This window comes from Meriones unguiculatus, chromosome 10 (genome assembly GCF_030254825.1).
Source record: "Meriones unguiculatus strain TT.TT164.6M chromosome 10, Bangor_MerUng_6.1, whole genome shotgun sequence".
Classification (NCBI taxonomy): domain Eukaryota; kingdom Metazoa; phylum Chordata; class Mammalia; order Rodentia; family Muridae; genus Meriones; species Meriones unguiculatus.
The window spans coordinates 24,436,175-24,448,035 of NC_083358.1; positions in this window are offsets into that span (position 1 = coordinate 24,436,175).

Genomic DNA, 11,861 nt, shown 5'->3' on the forward strand with positions numbered 1-11,861 from the left:
CTACTTGTTTTTCTAATGATGATCATTCTATTCCCTTGATGAGTATATTAAGGGATTTAAACACACTGATTTGCCCATCAGGGTTATAGATGTTTGTTGACCCAGAGCTATTTATTTTAATAGGTTTAATTTTGGCTGTTTTTATGCAGAGGAAACATGCCACCAGTGCATAATGTCCTGCACACTAGCTTTAAGCCCATTGCTGGCAGTCAGCCTTGTTCTTTCTCTCTAGCTTCTTCTTTCTTTGGCATGTTGTTTTATTGATGACACGACAGCAGGAGCAATTTGTGCCTTTGATTTAAGAAGGTACAAATTTAAAAATTTTCACTGATCTGGGGATACCAGTTATGAGTATGTGGGTGGATATCATAGTATGCCCTGTCTGAGTTGGTCATCAATTATTAATTGTGTCATTTCATGTACTTCATAAGCCTTCATCTGGGTGGAGTCTTTATGATAAGTGTTTTGTTGAGTTGGAAAATTGAGGGAATTAAGTATTAGACCACAGCCTATATATACCTAAGTTTGGCCCCTAAACTTATTACCACTGTTTTAAAAATCTTCTCTGTGTTAAACATTGGCCTGGAGACTGAAAAGCAGTAGTTCCCAAACCAGCCTCACTACATCCCTATAGGGAAGATGACAGATATGTCTTCCCTGAGGAGACAAAGCAGCCTGAGACACTGTTGAGCACACATGTCCAGCATGCAGATCCAAAGGAGGTGACATTAAAGAGCATCCGAGTCCCCTTACACAGGAGCCTCTCGTCTGTGTTTCTGTCTGCTTGCTGATGACAATAAGCCTGCACAGAGGTTCAGTCCTTCCCTGTGCCTTGGGGTTTTATTCTGCTCTAAGCTAATGCTGTGACCACATCACTCTGTTGGAAGCTAGGGGCCTACGAGCAAGCTGGAGGCCTCATTGCTGTGAGTGATGGGGCCAACCTTCCTACTTGCCATTAATAAACTGAGCTGTTCACATTTCTCTGTGGCATAGCTTGACATTTAGTCAGAACGTTTGTAATTCCAATAAACAGCTCAGGAGGTGTTGTGTGTGTGTGTGTTTGTGTGTGTTTCACAATTAAAAGCTAAGCCAGGAAGCCTAAGGTTTTCATTAAAAGCCTTTGGCTTTAACATATTTAGTGTTTCAGGACCTGGAGAGAGTACAAATCAGAATTAAGCCTCTAGGGAACAGCTTTTTACATAGGACCTGATGAATACCCAGACTATTGGGCTGTAGGCAGTATGACTGTTAGGTTAGGAGAAAGAAAAAATAAAAAGGAACCCATGAATGTGGTCATTTGAAGAAATCAGACGTGTGATTATTTTTCCCTTGCTACAAAAGTACCCAAGAGATCTCCCAGTCCCTTTTTTGATTAATATTGCTTGCGGTGGTTGCACACTGCTCAACTTGGCATTGCATTTATCAAAATTTGCCAGAGCAGACAGGCATCGCCATGTGAAAAGAATGACTGTAAAGGGTCCATGTGCCTTGTGGGGAATATCTGAGCACCGGGAATGCAGGAGGTGTGTATGCCAGAGTAGTGGGCTCACAGCCTGGACTCCTGTTCTCTTCTTTCCAAATATAAGTTCCAGTTTCCAACTCCCACAAGCCACTCTTTGGCTTCGCTCTTGTCTTTCATATTGCTGACCTGTACTGCAAATGGCCTTCAGAGGTCCTATTCTTCTCCCATTTGCCACATGCCTGGGAGGCACTTTCTCAACAGACCCAAACTCTAATGCAGACCTAAACAACCTGCTTTGGATTCACTGAAGGAGTAAATTTTAAAACCACAGAAACAAAAGAAAACAAACAGGAAAACCAGGCATCAGTAGGTAGTGTCTCCAGTGTTTTAGAGTTTTCTGGAAAGACTGCTCTAAATTCTGATGTTCAATTGGTTCTGTGACACATTGCTTTCTAATTCTCATGTTGTTTTGCTTATAGGCACTGGAATGTCATCTGGGGGACCCTCACTTGAAGTACCATTCTATGGAAAGCAGCAGGAGATAGAGGACTTCTCAGAGCTCTTACCTTAAACCTGAAGCAAATCATTCTGGGCCTCACACAGCTGCCTTTGCTGAACTGGATGGTGGCCAATATTTATAGTTATAACTGAACTTTGTTCTAAAAGCTGAAAGAATGAGTATAGCTATTGAAATTGCAGGATCATCTGGCCGGTTCCACTGACCTTCCTCCTATGAAGTGCTCCTTTTGCACTGCCCAAAGAAGTTTCAAGCAGAAATTAAGCTGCTGTGTTGATACACTTACGTCATTGATGGCTTCTCATCTTGTTTTCCTCTTTGTCTTGGATGCTAAGGTGCTCAGAACTCTATTTCACATTTAACCACAGAAACATATTTTATTTAAATCCATTAGTTTTTCACATTCTGAATATAGCTCCCTCCCTCATCACCAGCTAGTCCCACCCTCTCTCCCTCTTCCCCCCTATTCTACTTCCCCATTCCTCAGAAAGGAAGAGCCTTCCTTCTCTACCATCTGAACAAAGCTTATCAAGTCTCCTCAGGACTGCCTGCATCCTCCTTGTGTCCTGGCAAGGGCTTTTCCCAAGGTTGAAGTGTACAAAGAGCAGGCAACAGAGTCCATGTCAGAGACAGACCCTTTTCCCTTACTAGTAGACCCACATAGAGACTTAGCTGTCTAACAGCTAGATCTGAGCAGGGGTCTAGGTCCTCTCTATGCATGGTACTTGGCTGATGCATCAGATTATCCAGGCCCTCTTATACCCAGATTTATTGGTTATGTTGGTCTCCTTGTAAAACTCCTGTCTCCTCTGGTTCTTCTATTCCCCAACCCCTCCCTTTTTCTGTAAAACTCTCTGAGCTCTGCCCAAAGTTTGGCTGTGAGTCTTAGCTTCTGCTTTTATCCTCTGCTGTGTGGAGTCTTTCAGAGGACATCTATGGTAGGCTCTGGTCTATTTTGTTTGACCTTCTGAGTAAGAATTAAGCATCCTCCCTAACGTTCTCATTTTTATTTAGCTTTAGGTCTATGGATTATAGTATGGTTATCCTGTATTATATGTCTAATATCTGCTTATAACTGAATATATACCATGTGTGTCTTTCTGGGTCTGGGCTACCTCTCTCAGGATGATCTTTTCTAGTTCCATCCATTTGCTTGCAAATGTCACGATTTCCTTGTTTTTAGTAGCTGAGTAAGTAGTATTCCATTGTGTAAATGTACCACAATTTCTTCATCCATTCTTCGGTTGAGGAACATCTGGGTTGTTTTTAGATTCTGGCTGTTATGAATAAAGCTGCTAAGAATATAGCTCAGCAAATGTCCTTGTGGTATGGTGGAGCATCTTTGGGGTATATGCTCAGGAGTGGCATAGCTGGATTTGAGGTAGCGCTATTCCCAGTTTTCTGAGAAAGCACCAGATTGATTTCCAAAGTGGTTGTACAAGTTTGCACTCCCATCAGCAATGGAGGAGTGTACGTTTTTCACCACATCCTCTCCAGCATGTGCTGTTACTTCAGTTTTTGATCTCAGCCACTCTGATGGATATAAGATAGAATCTCAGAGTTGTTTTGATTTATATTTCTCTGCTGATTAAGAACATTGAGCATTTCTTTAAGTGTTTCTCCACCATTTATGAATCTTCTGTTGAGAATTCTGTTTAGATTTATATCTCATTTTTAAATTAGATTTTTTGGTGGTGTTTAATTTTTTGAGTTCTTTATATATATTGTATATTATCCCTCTGCCAGATGTAGGGTTGGTGAAGATCTTTTCCAGTCTCTAAGCTGTTGTTTTGTTCCATTGATAGTATTCTTTGGCTTACAGAAGCTTTTCAGTTTCATGGGGTCTCATTTTATGAATTGTTCTCAGAGCCTGATCTGTTGGTGTTTTATTCAGGAAGTTGTCTTATGTGACAATGATTTCAAGGTTCTTCCCCACTTTTTCTCCTAAAAGATTTAGTGTGTCAGGTTTTATGTTAAGGCCTTTGATCCATTTGGACTTTAGTTTTGTGCAGGGTGATAAATATGCATTTTTCTACATGTAGACATACAGTTAGAACAGCACCATTTGCTGAAGACTGTCTTATTTTCCATTGTATGGTTTTGACTTTTTTGTCAAAAGTCAAGTATCCGTAGTTGTGTGGATTTATTTCTGGGTCTTTGATTCAATTCCATTGACTAGTAAACTGTTTCTATGCTGGTACCATGCACTTTTTATTACTGTTGCTCTATAGTGCATCTTGAGATCAGGGATGGAGATATCACCAGAAGATCTTTTATATAGGATTGCTTTAGCTATCCTGGGTTTTTAGTTTATTTGTTTTATTTATTTATTTTGTATACAATGTTCTGTCTGCTTGTACACCTGCATGCCAGAAGACGGCATCTGAACTCATTATACATGGTTGTGAGCCACCATGTGGTTCCTGGGAATTGAACTCAGGACCTCTGTAAGAGAAGCCAGTGCTCTTAACCCCTGAGCCATCTCTCCAGGAACCGGTTTTTAGTTTTTTGGGGTTTTTTTTGTTTGTTTGTTTGTTTTTTTATATGAAGTTGAGAACTAGTCTTTCAAGTTCTGTAAAGAATTGTGTTGGCATTTTGAAGGGAATTGTATTTGCAGATTGCTTTTGGTAAGATGGCCATTTTTTGCTATGTTAATCCCACAGATCTATGAGGATGGGAGATGTTTCCATCTTCTGTTATCTTCTTCAATTTCTTTCTTCAGAGACTTGAAGTTTTTTTCATACAAGTCTTTCACTTGCTTGTTTAGAGTAACACCCAGATACTTTGTGGTTTTTGTGACTGTTGTGAAGTATGTTTTTCCCAAAATTTCTTTCTCAGCCTGTTTTTGTTTTGTATACAGGAAGACTACGATTTTTGTTGTTGTTGTTGTTATTGTTAACTTTGTATTTAGCAACTTTGCTGAAGGTGTTTATCAGCTGTAAGAATTCCCTGGTAGAATTTTTGGACTCACTTTTATATACTATCATATCCTTTTTGAACAATTATATGTTGACTTTTTTTTTTCTTTCCAATTTGTATCCCCTTGATCTCCTTTCGTTGTCTTATTGCTCTAACTAGGACTTCAAGTACTATGTTAAAGAGATACAGAGAGAGTGGGCAGCCTTGTCTTGTCCCTGATTTCAGTGAGATTGATTTAAATTTCTGTCCATTTATTTTGATGTTGGCTATAGGCTTGCTGTATATTGTCTTTACTATGTTTAGGTGCCTTGTATTCGTGATCGCTCCCAGACTTTTATCGTGAAGGGGTGGTGGATTTTGTCAAATGCTTTTTTGGCATCTAAGGAAATGAACATGTGTTTTTCTCCTTTCAGTTTGTTTATATGGTGAATTACATTGATGGATTTTCATATATTGAACCACCCTTGCATATCTGGATGAAGTCTATTTTGTCATGGTGGATAATATTCTTGATGAGTTCTTAGATTTAGTTTTTGAGTGTTTTATTGAGTATTTTTGTGTCAATGTTCATAAGGAAGATTGAACTGAAATTTTCTTTCTTTTTTGGGTCTTTGTGTGGTTTAGGTACCAAGGTTACTGTAGCCTCATAGAATGAGCTTAGTAATGTTCCTTCCATTTCTATTCTGTGGAATAGTTTGAAGAGTATTGGATTTCTTTGAAAATCTGATAGAATGGTATGCTGAAACCATCTGGGCACTGTCCTTTTATGGAATGAAGACTTTTGATCACTGTTTCTATTTCCTTAGGGGATATAGAACCATTTAATTTGTTTACCCGATTTTATTCAACTTTGGTAAATGGAATATATCAGGAAATTTCTGATTTCACTTGGATTTTCAAATTTTGTGGCATATGGGCTTTTGAAATAAGACCTAATGATTCTTTGTATTTCCTCATTGTCTGTTGTTATGCCCCCTTTTGTAATGATTTTGTTGATTTGGATAGTGTCTCTCTGTCTTTAGTTAGTTTAGCTGAGGTTTGTCTATCTTGATTTTCTCAAAGAACCAGCTCTTGGTTTTGTTAATTTTGTGAAATGTTCTTTTTGTTTCTAAACCATTGATTCAGCCCTGAGTTTGATTATTTCCAGCCATCTACTCCTCTTGGGTGAGTCTGCTTCCCCCCATCCCCGCCCTGGAGATTTCAGATGTACTGTTAAGTTGCTTGTATGAGATGTGTCAAATTTCTTTATGAAGGCACTTAGTGCTATGACCTTTCTTCTTAGCATTGCTTTCATTGTAACCCATAAGTTTGGGTTTATTGCACCTTCATTTTCATTGAATTCTAGAAAGTCTTTAATTTCTTTCTTTATTTCTTCCCTGACCCAGTTGTCCTTGAGTAAAGAGTTGTTCAGTTTTCGTATGTGTGTACGCTTTTTGTTTTTTCTGCTGTTGTTGAGATCAAGCTTCAGTCTATTATGGTTTAATAATACATAAGGGAATATTTCAATCTTCTTATATCTGTTAAGGCTTGCTTTGTAACTGAATCTATGGTCAGTTTTGGAGAAGGTTCCATGAGAGACTGAGAAGAAGGTATATTCATTTGCATTTTGGTGAAAAGTTCTCTAGGTGTCTGTTAGGTCCATTTTCTTCATGAAATCTATTAGTAACATTATTTCTCTGTTTAGTTTTTGTATTGTTGACCTGCCTCTTTGTGAGAAACATTTTAACTATGATAGAGTTGCTTTTATATTCTGTTGATTATTATTATTATTATTATTATTATTATTATTATTATTATTATTTTACGATTTCCCTTTCAGGGGTGGATTGAGATGGTCAAGAGCACTTACTATTCTGGCAGAGAAACCTGATCTGTTTTTAAGCATCTGCATAGTAGCTCCCTACTATCTCTAATTAAAATTTCAGAGGATCCAACACCCTCATTTGACCTCCATAGACATTAATCTTGCACATGATGCACACACACACACACACACACACACAAATAGATAGATAGAGAGAAACATAAAAATAAAATTAATAGATAGATAAAATAAAAATAAAATTTAAAAGGGAATGGGTGAGTTGGAGCATGGTTTTAATCCTCAGTCTCAGAAGGCAGAGGCAGTCGGATCATCCTGAGTTCAAGGCCAGCCTGGTCTACAATACCAAGTTTCAGTCAGGCCAACTCAGGATGCACAGATCCTGTCTTAAGTAAGTAAATAAGTAAGTAAGCAAATAAGTAAATAAATAAATAAATTCTCCATACTTCTGTGTAATTGAAGTAGGCTACTTGGAGAATCTGAAGTGGGAATTAAAATCTGATTTTTGAAAGAATTTTGAAAGAAGAGCAAGACATTCATGGCAAGAGAAATATAGGTTTTTCAGGCATCCTACAGGAGGTACGTGGAAAAACTTGGTGGTTCTTGCCTTCTGCCCTTTGTCAGCTAAAATACACCCTGCCTTTGGCGTCTTCTCATGTCCTAAAAATAACAGGTTGTGCTGTTAGACTATCCAGCCCCAGCAACCCAGCCAGATCATAGATCTTATACCATGACTACTATGCACCACTGTGAACTACAGTTCTAATATATCCGGGTTCAAGCATATAAAAGTTTAAAGTTATATAGGCCTATAGATTTCTCTCATTACTTTTTATATTCAAATCCATTAATATAAAAAATTTCAAAGCCACCTTAGATTGAAAGTAATTCATGCAGATGCGATTCAACTATGAAGTCTGATTTTAGTTAGTTTAGAAATATGGAGGAGGCTGTATGGGGTGGGGCCCATTTCCTGAGCCTAGCTAAGCCCATAACTGTCATGTCTGTCTTCTGCACAACTGCACCACTGTGAACCCCAAGTGCCCACTTAGTGCAAAGCTCAACAGCAAGGTCAACAGGTTTTCTGACCTTTGGCCAGATAACTTTGCTATGGAAATACAAATAAATGAGTGGAATAAAACAAAGGAAGAGAAAACTAGAATTAAACTCTGGCAGTGAAATTTATATTTTCTAAAAAGTAAAAAAAAAAATTAGTAAGCATAATTTATAGGCCTTAAATATACTCAAACTGGTATGTGTATTTAATTCTATTCATGGAAATTGATTCTAATAAATTATAATTACTGGGGATGTCCAAAAAAGAGATTTGGAGGAGAAAAGCAGTACATGAATATTTCATTGTAGTGATATTCACAGTTTCATAGTTTCAGCTCTCAGCAAACTAGGAGTTACCAGATTTTTGCATACACCAATTGCTTGATACCTAACAACAGTTCTATTCAATAAACAGTGTTGTCAAGATGAGTAATCTTTTGCTCTATTATTTATTAGAACTGTTTGTGAGGAGCAGGGCATTGTGGTTTTAATACTTTTCTCCAAGAAGCAAAAGTAAAGATGGGTATATAGCTTGGAAATTTCTACTTTTCACTATTCTACTATTCAAGTTTAATATTTTATTATATTAAACTTGAAATTATTCTATTGTGCTCTATGACTTAAATTTGACTACAGTGAGGAGAATGATGGCTACATCTACTTCAGAATGACATCTTCACAGCATATTATGAATCACCATTAGGCACTGTCACTAGACTCAGGGTAAAACCAGACTCCTGGTCACTTCCTAAAGCTGTATTTTCTTCCTGAGTGAATGAACTCTATGTGGAGGAAGGTCAAAATCATGCTAAGTGTTTTCTGGGAATCTTCAAAAGAGGTGTATCTGTACAGGTGGGCTCCCCTGGCAGACTCGCTCAGCTCATGCAGCTAGTGCCCAGATTCTCTTGGAAGGATGCTGCAGCGTACTTTGTTCCAATAAACCCCCTGCAGAGTCCCAGTGAGGGAGCTGGTTCCTGACCCAGAGCCACCATTGCCTGTGTCTGCTGATGCCAAGGCCCCTGAATCGTCAATGCTTCCTGGAGATGTGAAGCAGCAACTTCTCTTCCTCCTAATCTTAGGCTTCCCCAGGCCCCCTTCCCTTCTTCTTCAGACTTTTTTGGTTTTTTAATCCCATTGGTAAAGAAGGATCCCAGACCTTATAAATTATAGGTCAATTACATTCCTAGCCAGCCCAGCTCTTCATTCTTGGGAAAATGACATATACATAGAAAAGTAGATGAGCTGTAGGCCCAAAGAGGCTTCACAAAACTAAAACCAAATACATGTGTTATTGCAACTCGTATCAACAAATACAACACTTCACTGCTTCTTAGCTCCATGGACAATTTTGGCTTCTGTTATGGTTAAATGCCATTGGCAGTTAAGCTGGATTTAGGATCACATGAAACCACATGTCTGTTTATATCTATGATAATATTTCCAGAATGGTTTAACTAAGAAGGAGAGACCTATCCTGAATAAAGGTGGTCTGGGGTCCTGTCCTGAACAGAATGTTGAGTACAAGCATTCATCGCTCTCTCTCTCTTTCTCTCTGTGACTGGAGCTGTAGATGCCATATTGAGGTGAGAAAAACATATTTACTAAATACTGACCCTATCTCGACTAAAACTGAGGTGAGCCTGACCCTCAGGCATGCATAGTACTTTCTGGGAACCATAACTAACTCACCATTGTTCTGGTTCCTTAACAGCAAGGTTTCCTTTTTCCCTTCCCTGATCAAACAGTGATACCATGGTAACACAGCTATGCCCCAATTTTATAGCAAGTTCATGTCCTTTTATGCTTGTCAACAGCCACCTCACTTGGCTGGGCAGAAAGTGCCAACTTGTGATTTTTTTTTTTCCTTCATAATCCCCCTACTCAGAGGCCACCTCTTTACACCCAAAAGTGTGTTTTCCTGGCTGAGTCTGTGTGGCTCAATAAAAACTTAAAATCTATATAGAGCTCATCCTGGTCTTCCTCTCTTGGGTGAGAACAGCTTGGCTACAACAGTGTGATCATCTCTCTCAGGTTCCTGCCACCATACCTCCCCAGTCATCATCATCTGGACCTTCAAAATGAACCGAAAACAAGCAAAAACAAAACAAAACAGAGAACAGCACTTCCTTACTTAAGTTGTTTTGTTAGATATTTTTTTCATAGCAAAGTCAGCAATACAGCTTAGTTTTGAACTGTATAGAAATGCAATTAAATATTCTATGAATAGACTATAGTACTGATAGTGGACATTTCCATATTTCTGCTTGGACTCCTTATGATTGTTGGCATAATCATTCTTTCACTCAACCATTTCACTTACAGGATGCTTCCTGGGAAGCCTCTAATCAAATAGACCCCAACTTCCTTCTACCCTACTGCCCACTGTGAACCACCCATACACTGGTATTCTGACTACAATCGTTCTGTCTTCCCCAGGCTGTAAGTCATAAAAACAGAACATCTTGCTAACCATGGCTTCTGAAACAGTCTCCCAGGAATCACCCCTCCCTGTTGGCTTGAGACATGTACAACTGATCACAACTGAAAGAAGTTAGGCTGTGAGGGATCCAGAATGGCAGGCTCTGAGCTTCCCTCCAAATCATCCTCTCTCATTCAGGGCGTGCTGTCCACTTCCAGAGCTCATGGAGGAATTTGAATTGCTACACTGTTCCCAAGATTTGGGCCACGACCCCTGGCCTCTATCCAATGTGGGCTCTAGGGAGGAAAACATTGAAAATTATGTCAGCCAGTCTTTATAGTTGTTGATAGTGACACCTTCATCCTGGAAGAGTTCCTTAGAACAATAAAAATCGTCTGCTTTTGCATGAAACAACGATTCCAATAGAAATCACCTAAAGTTATTAAATAACATTTGCTGTCTTAAGCACTGTTAACCCCTGACATACAGCTATCACACTCCTCCCAGGAGCTGCATGAAGGATATGCCTAACATCCACTTCCCAGATAAAGAGCCCGAGGCTTTAGGATCTAGATGGCTTTCCTGAGGCCATTCCACTAGGAGGTAGGGGAGCTAGTATTTAATAGAGGATTTGTGTAGCCTCAGCGATCATCAGTCTACTTGCCTTGTTGCATTGTTCCCTATTGAGAGATGCCTACTGAAATGACTCCATAATGAGATGTAATGATGCCAAGCACCAGGGTCCCTGTTAACTGGTGTGCAAGGCTGAATCTGAGGAGAAAATGTAGTGAGTGATGCTTGCCTGGTTATGTTGATTTTTCGTGGCTCCGAGCTTTCTTTTTGCACCTGCTCTCTGCTGTGCAGTGGATGACAGCATGCTTGTTTGTGCCAGGGTTGAAGGAGGCAGAGTCCATATTAATGGGATCAGAGCACCTTCTCTGCAAAGTCACACCAACAGGCCTGGCCTGTGCTGACCCTGCAACACACAAAGTCAGACTGCTAACAGGAAACACGAGGTGATTTCCAAGTCACATTCAAGTCCACTGCCATCCAATGTCAGGAGTGATCCTCATTACCATAGCAGGGATGAAGCAACCAGGTTGCCCTTCTTTCTCTTCCCTGCTGATGTAGTAGGTAGGCCTCAAGTCTTTCTTCTTGAGACTTGATGACAGCAATTTGTCTTTGTGAGGCTTCCACCCAGGCTAGGGCAGTAGCAGCTGAGCCCGAGATGCTCTCCTGATGTTAACGAGTCAGCAGATTGCTTCAGGGCTGGCCAAACTTCAGTGCTTTCCCGTTAAATACGATATCGATTTTAGGGCCTTCTTACTTACATGTGGTCCTGGACCCTAATTTGACTGGGATCGGAAAATGAGGAGGAAGGCTGCAACGAGAAGAGCAGCCCAGCAGGTTTCCACACACAGCCTTAAGCTCTCTGATGCTGCTGATTTATTTTTATTTATTTAACAAATGTAGTAAGACATACACGCTTCTGGGATGACAGGGGCCTCAGTGGGAGGAGAGACCTAGCAGTGAATCAATGGGTATGAGGATTCAATTTATGGGAGACAGAAAATGACATTGCCCTGACATGGAACAGCAAGGGAATTAAATTTATGGGTAAAAGATGAGGTTACATTAAAGATCAAGAAAGTCTCAGCCTGACCTA